Here is a 14,562-nt window from a genome sequence, read left to right as displayed (position 1 = left end):
TCCTGAAAGAATCAACCTTTTGTCTTTTGCTTGATGAAAATGCACCAAGTTGTGACGATCATCAATTTAAACTGTAGCCTTTTGTTTCTCTGAGTGTCAGGTTGTGCACCAGGTTGTGTACAGAGTGCTACACAAACACCATAAATAAATGTGAAATTCTCTCATAGCTGTACTTTCATCAGATAACTGAAGTCAGAAAAGTAAAAACGCTCGGGTAGGGACACGACATGCTATACAAATGGCTTCAATACGTATGGTGGATTTAAAGATCGCATGTGTTGTGCTTCAGCTTGACTGGGCTGATGGAGACCAGGTTTGGGAAAATCCAGACCAAGACAGAATCACCCACAGTTAGGCCAATACAGTCGAACACAAAGATGAATGAAACTCAAATGGTCACCAAAGTCATCGAGTTTCAGATGAAAGCAGCTTCTGTCTGTTGTAATCAGATTTGAGCCGCAGCTGGAGTCAAATCACAATCATGTGATCTCCGGTCACAAAGTGAAACCGTAGTCAGTGCATGCTGTCCTTTACAGATGTCACATCTTACAACTGCAAGCTCACTGAACTCTGTTTGCTTGGAAGCTAGGTTTATTCAAGGGTTTGCACTGCTTTGAGGCTGCGTTTTTCCTCCTGCGGATGACGACAGAGTCGTTTTCTGAAGACGACGGGTCTTGTTTACAATCCTAAATAAGCCTTTGTGAATATGTGTATATTTATCAGCTATAACAATCAGACCCTTACGAATTGATTAGAGCCTTAAAAACGTGATAAAATCGTAACTCCTGTGCTGTGGTATGGTTTCAGCATCAGTCCTTGTTTATGGAGAACCTTTGGTGAAGGTAAGTACTGCTGCTTTTCCACAATCTGAAGTCTGAATTAAGGATTCGATAGATTTCCATGAATTACTTTCAGTTTGGGTGTAACATGGAAGTGGACACCAAAAAGCCTCACACTGTGTGACTACTGATGGTGTTTATCTTATTCAACCTTATTACTGTTGGTGTTAAAAATAATTTCTTCTCCAAAATGTCCAGATAGACACACTAACAAACCAACACTACATCAGGTACCATCACTCTGAAATGCTGGTTCTTACTCTGAGCACTCAAAGCGTTTTACACAACTTGCACATTCACGTTTTTTTCTATGCTGCTTCCTATCTAACATTCACACTCCGATGGATGCATCGGAGAGCAACATGGTCATATTTGGCATGCAGACTGGAGCAGACTGGGATTGAACCACCAACCTTCCAGTTAGTAGGTGACCTGCTCGACCACCTGTCACTTACAGCCAGGCCACAGACACATCTGAGGCAACAACAGAGGGAAAACAGAGTGGCTATAAAGAACGAGATGTGACTTACATGTATGTGTTCAGAATCCTGAGGTAAGGCAGGAAACAGGAAATAGGCCTGTAATAGGGCACATGCTGTACACTTCCTCGCTGCTATCATCCAAGGACCAGATTAACTGATAGTTACTGACGAGTACTAAATGAGGCATTTCATTGTCCATTTTTATTTCCTTTATACTTTTATATAAAAGTTCAGCTGATCTATGTCTGAACTTGTAACCTTGTTCTCTCAGCATTGAACTGGAGAATTGCAGATTTTAACTGCTGAGCATTTTAATTTCCCTTCATTATCTTCATTGTCTGTTATTAGTTAGTTTTCCTTATTTTCTTCCAGTGTAATTACCTTGTAAAACCTTTAGGCAGAGGGTAACGGATACGCAAGAGACACAAAATAAATGAAAAGCATGCTCGTGCATCACCGTGCTCCACTTTTAAACAAGTTTTCTATCTGTAATGTACCGTCACCACATGCGTCCTTCAAACCAGACCCAGCTGACAGAAACTGAAGCTGCATGAAAGTCTGGATCAAAGGTTTGCTGCACACACTTAGAGCCGTTGCAGTGGTGTTTAGCTAACAGAGCAGCACAAAATCATACAATGCATTTCCAGGTTTGCTTACATTAACATTCATGCCAACTTTTACAAGTGCTGAAATGTAAACATGCCATTACTGTCATAAGCACGGTCACTATCAAAGTGTAGTTTGGTCACACCTTAATTCATTTCCTTGTACTGTAGTCCAGCTAATTATTCTTTTGGCAAGTTCAGTAGCCCGGGTCTCGTTTTGGTTTGGTCAGTAGCTCCTTTTCTGTGTCTGAGTTGACTACCAGCACAAAAATCAATCAATCATCAAGTGTCCAAGTGCAGTAATTTATGACCACCGCTACATGTTTCTACTTGCAACTGTCCATCCATCTGTTATCTTCCACTTACCTGGAAAGTCTCCCAAGGGAAGTACTCAGGAAGCATCCTTACCAAACCCACCTATTAACACACAGGAGCAGCAGCTATACTCTAAGATCCCTCTGGATGGCTGAGCTCCTCACCCTATAACTTAAAAGTTTGCTCACTTACCAAGAAATGAACAGTCTCTAACTTTTAACGTAAGTTCAAACTGTATATCAACCAAAAATCCACAAAAAAATAATGATACCAAAGTCATAATTTGAGTATCATTACTACTTTTGGAGAAACCGTGTTGACAAGCACAGTGGTAAGACGTTTCTTGTAGTTGGTCTCTAGGTTTGCGAACATCTTAGCGAGAATCTGGCCCACTCCTCTTTATAGGAATGAAATCTTTCAGGTTTCTTGGCTGTCGCTTGGACACTTGAAGCTTCAGCTCTCTGCACCTACAGACCTGAGGTCTGGAGACTGGCTCGGCCACTCCGTCATGGCTTCTCTGAGTCATTTGAATATTCACTGGAAAGTTTAAGTTGGGCCTATACCTGAGCTTTCTTAGGCACATGACCTGGTGGATGCTGCAAGATTTCAATTCATTAAGGCGTAGTGTGTTATCAGTTTTTGGTTGTAGTCCCAACTGCCATCATTGGGATCACTGATCAGGCTCCACCCAAGCGGTTTCGGGCTGATCCCTGACCTTTCTCATCATCCTCACCCCATGAGGCAAGATTTTGTATGGAGTCAAACCAAAAGCAATTTAAAGTCTTTTTTTCTTGCATCTCTGTTGTCACAGTTGTCACTTTTTCACCAAGCTTCTTGCTTCTTGTGGTCTACAATGTTTTTCATTGACTTTCTGGTCTGGCCATGGAGGTGGGGAGGTTGGAATGGAAGAAATGAAGTCTGTGGACAGGTGTGCTTTATGAACACGGAGTATTTGTAATTGATTGATTGTAGTTGTTGGGTTATAGGACATCACTGAATTTTATTTCATTTCATTGAATAACATGCAACTGTAATGTGCTTTGTCTGCAATTTAGATTGATATTTTGACTCTCTCCATTACAGTGAAACAGTGACTCTCAAAGTGAATCTCGACCAGCGCTGCTACCAGGGAGCTTCTTAACTAACGCAGCGACCTCTGTCAGTGTGATAGATGTGGCTTCCCATGAGTTTTCAGGCTCTGCCTTCTCTATACTGGAAGTTTTGCCTCGGATCATCAAAGTCCTTTTTCCACTGCTAAACAATATCCCAAATCTGGGTCACCAGTTCTTCCCTCTGGCTGAGCACAGCTTGAGCCAAGCCCTGGTTTCCCTTCCTGAGTCCACGGAGAGCTTGCCAGAACAGGGCTCCCAAAAGTCCTCTTCTGTGACCTGCTCTGCTGACGTCCTTTTGGCCCTTTAATACTGTCGCTGCTTTCTTCAGCTTCAGCTTCGTCTAGCAGCCGCCCTGCCCTTTGATTTAACTCACTAGGCAGTGATCAAATAACAGGTCTGCTCTTATCAGATGATACAACAGCAAAGTCGATCATTGCCATGTACACTATGCACATCTTGTGCTTGAGCATGGTGTTTGTTATGGCCAACCCATGCCTAGCACAGAACTCAAGACTCTTCCTTCCATCATGCATCTCCAGGTCTCTGTCAAAGTGTTAAAGTCTCCCAGGAGAACTATGGAGACTCCAGGTGGAGCCTCTTCAAAGACCCACCAACACCCAAATAAGATGTCTGTGGGTGGTGCATCCACGGAATCACGTTTTGACATTTTCGAGCAACAACACAAACAAGAATTTCTCTCTTTTTTCCATGAATTGGCCCACTGGCATAGTCAGGGTGACTGAAGTTGTGAGAAATATATTTCTTTGATTTTATAGCAACTTCTGTTTTTTAAATTACCTTCTAATTATTCTGTTATAGGGCATCTCATTTTAACTTTTCTCATTTTAAGGGTTCACGCATAAAATATTTGAAATAAGCCTGGAAATAAAGGATTTAAAAAACGGTCCAACAATGAAGACCTCGTTGTTTGTTGTCACAGCCCATGTGGCCTCACTTGCTACTTGTGGCCTTATGTGAGAGTGAGAACACTTTCACACACAGCTCTCTCTTCACCACACCAGACCATTACAGTGTCCAATCTCGCCGTCATTTCCCATTTATCCTTTTCATACTTGTGAGCGTCCTCCAGATACTTGAACTCTTCTGCCTCGGACACCAACACGGAGATGGCACGGGGAATTTTTCTGTCTGAGGACGATGATCTCAAACGTGCTAATTCTCATTCTGGCCGCTACACACATCACCTGCATACATCAGACATGAGATCATATGGCCACGAAACACAACACCTTCAGCCTCAGGCTGCCCCGAGACAATCTGTCCACAAAAATTATGAACGTAATCGGTGAAACAATGTTAACAGAATTTTTAAATGTTAGAATATCTGTCACAGATAAAGTATAGGGGTGATAAAACAGTATTCCTGCATAAAATAATAATGGGAGCATAAACGACCAGTTATACTTGTTGTATATAAGAGCTTGGTCACCTGAGGTTCAAGTATAGTTTGCTGCTAACTGCTTCGGAGGCAGGATTGTCAGTTTTTACTCATTTTGATAGTAAAACAACCGTGTAGCTTTCACAGTTCAACCATAGTTCAACAGTTCATCTCTGCACTGAATTTGTGTCGCTTGACAATTTAAACTAATGCACAAAACAGACAAATAAATGATAATAAAAATGATAACTGTGGTTGTTTTGAAAAAGCCTTATCTAAAGCCAAATGTCAGCCCTGCCCAGTCTTCAGTTTACATCATGCATCATGAATCAGCACTTACAAGGAACAGTCAACAATAACCGTCATATTGACCAATATGCATGTTATTTGAACTGGCATTTAGATAAGAGTCCATCTTCATCGGACGGCCACTACGCCTGGAGCTCTAATACTTGATTTACAAAGCTGCAACACACAATGCGACGTGATACACGCTCATCATCATGGCAACCTGCATCACACAAGGGAGAGCAGATGGTGCTTTCATTAAAGAATTCAAGCTGACAGAAGAATCAGCTGAATGATCAAGTCTCCAGTGCACTTATCATATTACATTAAATTCTCTGTACACAGAGGCTGCCCACTGTGGTTTGTTATACTGCGTGCACCGTGAGTTGAGTAGGTCCGAATAATCTACTGGGAGCAATGGGACCAATAAGTCATGCTCAGCAGCAAGAACACACATCATGGATGACAGCTGGAGCTGCCAGTCACCTGCAGACCCATGAATGATATTTGGTGCCTAAAGTCATCATCAATAAATATTCCTATTTAAGTGAAACCTTTTTATTTTCACTTACTAATCTCCTCAGAGAGACACAACCCAGCTGTTAGGCTTCATTTTTAATAGACAGACGTTGGCAGGCGTGGTTGTGGCACGGCTGCATTGGGAGCTGACGCACTGGAGCTGCATCGGTTCATCACGCCGACCTGCATAAATGGTACTTGGTCCTGAGTGTGGGGTTTATTGTTGATGCGAGTACGGCTGGCAGTGGGAGAGCTGCGGCCACTGTGTGTGTACAGCAACCGTGTGCGTAAATCGTGTGGCGAATAAAAGATGCTGGAAAGCATGGACATGTGGTCAGGTCTGCTGTGCATTCACTTAAGTGGTGCCGAAACCCAGGACAGGCAGCAACAGGAGCAGGCAGCGGTGTCACGCTGCAGGACCAGACCGAGCACCATATGGAGGTGATTAAGAATCTGGCAGCTCGGATCCAGTCCTGGCCGACACCACCCCACCAGCGTCCCCCGGTGGCGTGGGTGTGGAGGAGGTCCGGACTGTTCAGGCCCCCGTGCAGGCCCCCAGGGTGCGACCAGCCAAGGTGCAGCCTGCCTCAGCGACCATACCCACTCCTCAGGTGGGAGCGGCTGGGGCACGGCAGGTGCCTGCACCTTGGATTGACCACAACCACGCCCGCCACACAGTCATGTGTACAGCAGGTAAAACAGGTACTATACACGTCTTTAAGTTTCTAAGTAAATGCATTTCTAAAGGTGCCTCTGACCTGAAACTCTCACCAGATGCTGGTAACACGATGCACATGCATTGCTCAGGTGTGATTTCGGCCCATTCGGCCACATAAACAGTCCTATAAACCCCAAGCTTCAGTCCTTCCACAGAGTTTCAGTTGGAGTTGATTGGCTGGGCCATGCTTTATTTTCTTTCTGTAAAACCAGCTGAGCGTTCCCTTGGATGTGTTTGGGATCACTGAAATGCCCATCATTGTTTCAGCTTCATCATCCTGGCAGCAGATTTTTATCAAGATTGTCTCAGTACATTCTTCCATTAATCATCCCTTCATTTTTATTATTAATATACAATAATAATGGGTAGCTCAGGTGGCAGAGCAGGTCAGCCACTAATCATAAGATCGGTGGTTTGATCCCAGGTTGCCTCCTGGCTTCATGCCAAATATCCTTGGGCAAGACACTTCACCCGTTGCCTACTGGTGGTGGTCAGAGGGCCCGGTGGCGCCAGTGTCCGGCAGCCTCGCCTCTGTCAGTGCGCCCCAGGGTGGCTGTGGCTACGATGTAGCTGCCATCACCAGTGTGTGAATGTGTGAATGACTGAATGTGTGAAGCGCTATACAAATGCAGGCCATTTACCATTTTACCATAATATACATAATGACCAATGTTCCCTCTAAGCTGCGCGCGTGCGTAATTGCGCACTGCTGGTCTCTGTGTACAGAAAATCTGCGTTGCGCACACAAATTTTTTTTAACCTGAATTGAAATTAAAACTTTAACAATTTTTTATGAACAGCTGTGTGCAGGCAGGAATAGGACCCAAGGTGCCGACACTCGGAGGCAAAACTTGAACTCAAAACAGCTTTAATGCTAAACTCAAATGCAGCATAACTGGATATATCAAAATAAACTTACACCAGAAGACTGACAGAACACACAGCAAGATAAGGGTAGATCCCAACACGGACAAACTGAAACACAGGGCTTAAATACACAGAGGGAGCAATCAGGGAATGGGTAACAGGAGGGAAACACAGCTGGGGCAAATCAGGCCTGACGAGACAAAGGAAGCAAAACCAGATACATTAACATCAGACATGGACCTTCAAAATAAAACAGGAAACATAACACAGACTGGACTAAAGACACAGACTCACATGCAGGCACTACAACAAAGGGAACAAAGACATGGGACCAGGGCAGACAGACACTGACTGGACACGAGGATATAGCAACTAAGGATTACACAGAGACATAAACCATAAGACAGAACTCTAACGAAGAAACCAAAGAATAGAAATGATAAATAATACAATAAACTCAAAACCCTGGGTCAACGACCCAGGCATCCTAACACAATTCTGTTTGCAGTGTTAGTCAGTGACTGGCTGCTCCCGTGTGGGATCAGAACGATGTACCTTATCCCAAAGTCCAGCCAATGATGCGATTCACATTCGTATATACGCAGCTAATCAACGTGGCTGACAGGCTATGACAGCGTCCTTATGTGCCGGTGTTTTAGCAAAGCGGCTGATGTGGAGTGAAGCCACGTTAATGACAACGTGTACAACCATTGGAGATGTGAGCAGGACAGACGGAACAACTGACAGGAAAAGTGTGGACTTTATACCAGTTTTTAAATTGTGTTGATCGGCCGCGTAAAACCAAAGTTATGATAAAATATCTGCAATGTTTGGTTTTCTTCCTGAATACTGTCGTTGTTTATATTTACTGCAGGAAGAAACGGTAAAAACGGCGTTTTATAAGGAAAACGCTCGAAAGCCTGTGAGCAAAAACACCAAAACTCCCAGCCTTTCCTATTGGTGGAAAAATGTACCATGTGGACCAATCAAAGAATGATATGGCAACATGGCCTTTAGTTGTTTAGGACGGGGGAAGTTTTAGGAGTGACGGCGTGTTTGAGATGTGAGAGATTTGAGACGTTTAGCACAAATCTTGTGTAGTTAGTGTGTAGTTAGTGTGTAGTCAGTGTGTAGTCAGTGTGTAGTTAGTGTGTAGTCAGTGTGTAGTCAGTGTGTAGTTAGTGTGTAGTTAGTGTGTAGTCAGTGTGTAGTTAGTGTGTAGTTAGTGTGTAGTCAGTGTGTAGTCAGTGTGTAGTCAGTGTGTAGTTAGTGTGTAGTCAGTGTGTAGTCAGTGTGTAGTTAGTGTGTAGTCAGTGTGTAGTTAGTGTGTAGTTAGTGTGTAGTTAGTGTGTAGTTAGTGTGTAGTTAGTGTGTAGTCAGTGTGTAGTTAGTGTGTAGTCAGTGTGTAGTCAGTGTGTAGTCAGTGTGTAGTCAGTGTGTAGTTAGTGTGTAGTCAGTGTGTAGTCAGTGTGTAGTTAGTGTGTAGTTAGTGTGTAGTTAGTGTGTAGTCAGTGTGTAGTCAGTGTGTAGTTAGTGTGTAGTCAGTGTGTAGTCAGTGTGTAGTTAGTGTGTAGTCAGTGTGTAGTCAGTGTGTAGTTAGTGTGTAGTCAGTGTGTAGTTAGTGTGTAGTTAGTGTGTAGTCAGTGTGTAGTCAGTGTGTAGTCAGTGTGTAGTCAGTGTGTAGTTAGTGTGTAGTCAGTGTGTAGTCAGTGTGTAGTCAGTGTGTAGTCAGTGTGTAGTCAGTGTGTAGTTAGTGTGTAGTTAGTGTGTAGTCAGTGTGTAGTCAGTGTGTAGTTAGTGTGTAGTCAGTGTGTAGTCAGTGTGTAGTTAGTGTGTAGTCAGTGTGTAGTCAGTGTGTAGTCAGTGTGTAGTCAGTGTGTAGTTAGTGTGTAGTTAGTGTGTAGTTAGTGTGTAGTCAGTGTGTAGTTAGTGTGTAGTCAGTGTGTAGTCAGTGTGTAGTTAGTGTGTAGTCAGTGTGTAGTCAGTGTGTAGTTAGTGTGTAGTCAGTGTGTAGTTAGTGTGTAGTTAGTGTGTAGTCAGTGTGTAGTCAGTGTGTAGTCAGTGTGTAGTCAGTGTGTAGTCAGTGTGTAGTTAGTGTGTAGTTAGTGTGTAGTCAGTGTGTAGTCAGTGTGTAGTTAGTGTGTAGTCAGTGTGTAGTTAGTGTGTAGTTAGTGTGTAGTCAGTGTGTAGTCAGTGTGTAGTCAGTGTGTAGTCAGTGTGTAGTCAGTGTGTAGTTAGTGTGTAGTCAGTGTGTAGTCAGTGTGTAGTTAGTGTGTAGTCAGTGTGTAGTCAGTGTGTAGTCAGTGTGTAGTTAGTGTGTAGTTAGTGTGTAGTCAGTGTGTAGTCAGTGTGTAGTTAGTGTGTAGTCAGTGTGTAGTCAGTGTGTAGTTAGTGTGTAGTCAGTGTGTAGTTAGTGTGTAGTTAGTGTGTAGTTGTGTGTGTCAGAACAATGAGGCGACTGCTGAGTGTTACAGGTGTTACAGCAGTGACACATCTGCTGCTGTCAGGCCTGCAGGTATCAGGCTGTTGTTCTCCTTCATCTCATAGTGGACAGAAATTATTTTTTGGAGCGGCACAAATAATTTGTGTGGCATCAGATTTGATGCAGAACAGCTGATTGTTCTGTAAATAGTTTGAAATGTTTGTTTAAAAACGCCTTGGCTGCATTTTTAGGTAAACAGCTGCAAAAAACTTTGTTGTTTGCATAACTCAGTTACTTTTTTGAAGTAGTAACTATATAATTAACTGCCCAACATTGGTCATTAATTACTGTATTTTGCAGACAGAGTTACAGACTCTCTCCCAGACCACAGACTCAGAATACAGTCAGAGCTTTATTTAATAAAAAAAAGAAAGAAAGTTGTGTTTTCAAAATTGGAGTTGAAGTTATTTTTCCTTCCAATAGTGTTAACATGCTGCACAGGACAGGAACACGATTTTTATAATTTTCATTGTAAGTGGGCTAAAGCAGTTAATTAAAAGTAGTCTAACATAAATGCTGTAATTAGATTACTTTAATAAACATGTAACTTGGATGGATCGGATGCTGGTGTGACCACAGTGCACACGTCTGCTGTTGCTCACAGTGGTCCAAGGGACGCTCAGGGAGTTAGTGTGTTCGCTCAGACACGTGAAACATTACAGGGGACATTGATTATGACACGTGCCAGTGTCGCACGCTGAAGAACAGCCTCACACTATGATGTTCACACCTCCAAACGTCACTGTTGGTACGGTGTTTTGGGGATGAGAGCCTTTTGGCCTCCAACCACGGTGTGCATTACAGCATCCAAAGCGTTCGGTTTTGACCAGACTATATCCTCCCCGTATCTCACAGGCTTGTCTAAGTGCGATGGATCCTGCATGAGTGAGTGCATGTACAGGCCATGTTAGTTGAGTGCACAGCTCATCGTTTTCTTTAAAATAATTGCATCTGTCTTCCTGTTGGCCATCATGAGATGTTTCTTGTGTGACGTGTTGGTAATGACCATCAGTTGGGACTGAACCAGCCTTACTTTCTCATTTCTGACAGATTTCTGCTGGTGTCATGACTGTCCTGCCTGTTTGCACCTCCCTTTCTTCACGTGTTCAATACTTTCCCCCTGTTTCATTTCTTATTATTATAAGTTAATTTATGGATTTGATTTCTTTGGATGGGTTGTTACCAACATTTCACATCAATAGCACCTTTACAAATATATAATACAAAAATATTTACTTAGAAAACTGTGTTCTATACTTACTGTACGTACTGTACTTACTGTTGTATTTCCTGCTTGCAATATACTGTACATCATGCTGGAATGGCCACAGCTTCAATTATATGGTTGCAGAAGTCTGTGACTGTAGCTGGTGGCTTTAGATAACTGTCCAAACAACTGCTGACTGAAATCTATGTTTCTTTTAATTAGAGGATGTTAGATTAGTCACAGGCAGCTAGTGCAGGGAGATATTTACTGAACTTGTATTTGGGCAGTAGCATCTGACCCAAGGAAACTTGGAATGCAGACTGTTTTTTTTCTTTCTTTTTTTTTACTTACTTCCGAAAAGAAAGCCTCATTTCTGCTGTTCAATACTGAACAAATTTAAACTTTTTAAGATTATGCAGAATTGCAAAATGCTGTGTCTCTAAACCTCTGTAACTCTGTAACCCAGGCCAGGAAAACTGCCTTCATGTTGTTCTGTTTTATCCTCAGCTACTTCAGCACAGAGGCCTCTGCTGTGACGCTCACACCTCTGATAAAAGTCTCGCAAGTGTCAGCTTTCTTTTTATAGATATAAAAATATAGATATGTACTGATAAGTGATCAGAATTATAATATTTCTGACTGTCTGAGGCAAAATTTCCCCGAATCAAATCAAATCGGATCGATTCTTGAAATCAGTGAGGATACCCAGCCCTACTTTAGTGAGGAACGTAACTTTCAGGTCCCTTCTGATTTACATGAAATGTTATCTGACATAATTACCGTGAAGTACAGCCAGAGCTTAGTATCACAACCTGCTTCTTGATTAAAACCTTTTATTGATTTAATAAAAAGAAACTGGGTGACTATGATTTCACTCTTATTCCGTTTCATCACTGCAAATAATATCAGCATATTACTTATCCTATGAAATGTTTCAGTCATTAAATCCAAAATGCACTGTAACCATAACTTCATTAATTCAACTTACAGCTAATAATTTGCATTTATGAATCAGTGATATGGTAAAGCCCTTCATACAACATGCCTCATTCATCCATTCACACCCAACTTATACAAGAACCTTTCCCCCCCAGTTCTTCCTAACATTCACACTCTGATCAACGCGGCACAGAGTAACGGGACACTTGGACTGGAGCACGAACCTTTCGATAAGAAGCTGAGCTGCTCTGTCTCCTGAGCTACAGTAAGAATAAAAGAGAACAATCAGGAATCGCTCGTTTTTATATGTTTTCATATGTTTGATGGCAGTCTCCTCCTAACCTTAGCATCATTCTTTAATGTGCAATGTAGCACTGCAGCCTAGCACCCTGCTATGGTGAATAAAAGCTTACACAGGCTTGTCTAATTAGCAGGCTTGGTAGCACAGTAGCATAAACCACCGGACTTCCACCCAAACGAGTTAGCTGCAGCCTGCTATTTGTAGACACGTGTCTGTGATTTTGATTTTGAATCAAAATTACCTTCAGGTTGACAGATTTGTTCCACTTTACAGTATGGTTTCAGTTAAAATATGTCCTTTCACAACAACCAAGTATAAAATATTGATACAATTTCAGAGTCTGAAAAGAGACACTGAAGCAAATGTGCCCTAAACTCTTTTAAATGTCCATCAGGGACATCTGTGGTTGCAAAAAAGCCTTATTGTCCTGCAGACAGGAGAACAAAGCTCTGCGCCTTCACCTCACCAAATGTGATGAATCCATGTGCTCAGTCGCTGTTCGTGACATAAAGACACAGTGAGGGAAATAATTACTTGATCCCCTGGTGAACTTTAAAATTTGCTCATTAAAAAAACAAAACCAGTCTGTAGTTTTTAATGGTAATTTAGAGAGAGACAGACCATCAACACAAAGCAGACAGCCAGTATTTGATCTCCTGGCCAGAATTCTTGCTCCCATCGACTTGTTACAGTCAGTCAGTGACAGACACTCTTGATCTCAACTCATTCTGTGTCCACATAATGAATTTCTTCCATTCCAACCTCTCCACCTATCACAGACCAGAGAGCTGTCAAAGGACACCAGGGACAGGATTGTGAATGTGCACAATGCACCACTGGTATTTGGCAGCTTGTCTAAATGATTCAGAGGTGGCTTGGTAGAAAGCGCTACGGTCAGATGAAACCAAAATCAAGCTCTCTGCCACCGACTCAAGCGGATCCGCTTGGAGGACAGAAAATGCCAAGTATGACCCAAAGAACACAATCCTCATAGCCAAGCACAAGGGTGGAAATATGCTTTGGAGCTGCTTTTCTGCCAAGGATACAGGACAACCTCACCGCACCGAGGGGCCAGCGGACGGGGCCACGCGCTGTAACACTGGAGACGGGGAACGGACGGGTCGTCCAGCACAACAATGACCCAACACATGTCAACATCTGGTATGTAGAATAAAACTTTTCTAAATGATGGTCAGGAGAGAGGATCATCCAGGGCTGATGATTTGTGACAGAGGATCTACCTCGTGCTCATCACATCTGATCTCAAGACACCAAAGACTTTGTAAGGAGACTTTACAAGAACGTTTTTTGATGCTTCTTCTAAACGGTCTATGCGCTGACCGATGTTCTGGGCCCATTATAGCACCTGCAATAGTCATGTTGTGTGCAGTGATACCGCCACAGCTTTTGTCAAGCCTTTATTTTGTTGAATGAACTGCAGTGCTGACACAAGCATACCTGTCTATATTTCATGTCTTCATGAAGAATGCAGCTATCCATAGGACTATTATTATTATTAGGACTAGAACTATGTTTGCTTTTGTCATGGTGGAACCACAGTTAGTTCATTTATCGTTACATACGATCGGATTGGACTGTTAGTGGAGGACAAACGTTAGAAGAAGCAGAAGCAGGTAAACATGACAATATGTTTGACATCGAGTTCTTCAGCTGATGTATGTCCAATTTTATTTACCACGTACACACACACACACGTACACACACACACACGTACACACACACACACACACACACACGTACACACACGTACACACACACACACACGTACACACACACACACACGTACACACACACACACACACACACACACACACACACACGTACGTACACACACACACACGTACACACACACACGTACACACACACACGTACACACACACACACACACACACACACGTACGTACACACACACACACACACACACACACACACGTACACACACACACACACACACACACACACACACACACACGCAGGCAACAAACAGAATAAACAGAGCCTGCTGTGGCACATAATGACTTAGGCTAAGATATAAACAAAGATTTGAGTTTAATTGTGTGTGTGTGTGTGTGTGTGTGTGTGTGTGTGTGTGTGTGTGTGTACGTACGTGTGTGTGTGTGTGTGTGTGTACGTACGTGTGTGTGTGTGTGTGTGTGTACGTGTGTGTGTGTACGTGTGTGTGTGTACGTGTGTGTGTGTGTACGTACGTGTGTGTGTGTGTGTGTGTGTGTGTGTACATGTGTGTGTGTGTGTGTGTGTGTACATGTGTGTGTGTGTGTGTGTACATGTGTGTGTGTGTGTGTGTGTGTGTGTGTGTGTGTGTGAGATGCTGTGTATTGGCATTCTGCAAGCTGCAGGACTCTGACTGTGCAAAATGAAGCAACATGAAGGTCTTACCAAAATAAGTCAAGTCTGACTCGGGGCCGTGCTGAGGAGCTGCTGAGCTCCCCCAGAGAAACACCTACGAA

General features: G+C 42.9%; 1 protein-coding gene across 2 annotated transcripts in view; it reads right to left on the bottom strand.

Annotated features, from left to right (window-relative positions):
* Positions 1 to 14,562, bottom strand: part of thrb (thyroid hormone receptor beta) — a 132,366-nt gene that overhangs the window by 32,774 nt on the left and 85,030 nt on the right. For both annotated transcript variants that reach the window (XM_085377157.1, XM_085377158.1), the window contains exon 2: positions 14,492 to 14,555. The gene's annotated coding sequence lies outside the window, so the exon portion shown is untranslated. The remainder of the gene's footprint in view (positions 1 to 14,491; positions 14,556 to 14,562) is intronic.

This window comes from Diplotaxodon limnothrissa, linkage group LG18 (genome assembly GCF_057381915.1).
Source record: "Diplotaxodon limnothrissa isolate DT_005_m linkage group LG18, D_limnothrissa_male_GT1.1, whole genome shotgun sequence".
NCBI lineage: Eukaryota > Metazoa > Chordata > Actinopteri > Cichliformes > Cichlidae > Diplotaxodon > Diplotaxodon limnothrissa.
The sequence above is the reverse complement of the archived record's forward strand: the minus strand, read 5'-3'. Positions and strand labels throughout refer to the sequence as shown.